The following is a 1354-nucleotide window of genomic DNA, read 5'->3' as shown; positions in this document are numbered from 1 at the left end:
AAAGAGAGGGAGGGGGGGAGGGGGGGGGGGGGGGGGGGGGGGGGAGGGAGGGGAAGGTGGGGGAGAGGGAGGAGGGCCTGAGAGGAGAGCACCTTCTCTCACATCCAAGCCGCCCTCACCTCACCGCTGCCCAACCCTCCTCTTCCCCCCGCTTTTGCCCTCACCCCGCTCTGGCCCCGGTCGCTTTGCGCGATACTTCAGTGAATAAATGAGTCGTTTTAATCCGACTGACAAGCTGGCACTGCCCAGCCCTGCCCTCCATCTGTACTGGCGGCCAGCGCAGCAGCAGCAGGCCCCAGGCAGCCCGACGTGCCAATCCAACACACAGCTCGTCCTGGCTGCAGCTTCAGGGACAGAAGGGTTAGAGCTCTGCGCGGCTGCTACCCTCTCCACCCAAAGAGCTATTTATATAAGAAAGGGATTAGCTGGTGGAGGCTTTGATGAACTGCAGAGGGGAAAAAAAGATGAGTTTGCCCCCTGTTGAGTGTTTGAAGTCCGTGCCTGTTGTTGTTTTGTGCTTTAGTGCATGATGAAATGAACCAGTGTGGGTCAGAGATGGTGAAACATTTAAGGCTGTTGCACAGTGTGTTGGGGAGACATTGACATAGCCATTGTGTAATCAGCCAGAAATGGCAGAAAACCACCAGGGGGCGACTCCTCGTGTTGTATTACTCGATGTGAAACAAAGATCAGCAGATGAAAAGATTTAAAGTCAAATTATTTCTGCTGCTGTTTTATCCAGCCACTCACACACAGCAGACTGTAGGTTCCACCTGAGCGTGTGTTCTTTCATCATCGCTGACGTGACCAGAGGTCTGAGGCTCTGTAGCTCAGAACACCAGCTGATTCTTTAGCCGTGTGTAAATCAGAATCTCCCCGTCCAAAGAACATTAAAAATGAGGAGCAGTCATAAAGGCCGATGCTGCTCTCACGCTGTTAACAGTCACTGACTGGATGGAAAAAACACTTGGCAGTAGGAGGTGCTAAACCTTCTGTTCTGTCCATTTCCTCTCTCTCCACACGCTCCTCTCTGGCCATGTGTCGCCTCCTTGTCCTTTGGAAAAAGCGACCTGGTAACATTTGAGAGCCCAATTAGGCACAGGGGCCTCAGACCGGGGCCCGTTTAAGGCTGAATCTGTTTAAGACCAGAGGAAAGTTCACTGTGACGACGTCTTTATCTCCGCTAGGACAGTGAGGACACGTGTTTACAATAGCAACGTCCATGGGGGTGTTCACATATTGGCAAGAATGTGGTGATACGACACACGGGCCAATGATATGATATGTTGAGTTTATTAAACAATTTCACTGCAGGAAAACACACGATGCTGCTACTGTTAACACCAGGTTACTA

Source organism: Cynoglossus semilaevis, chromosome 14 (assembly GCF_000523025.1).
Source record: "Cynoglossus semilaevis isolate Cse_v1.0 chromosome 14, Cse_v1.0, whole genome shotgun sequence".
Classification (NCBI taxonomy): domain Eukaryota; kingdom Metazoa; phylum Chordata; class Actinopteri; order Pleuronectiformes; family Cynoglossidae; genus Cynoglossus; species Cynoglossus semilaevis.
This window is presented reverse-complemented; position numbering follows the sequence as displayed.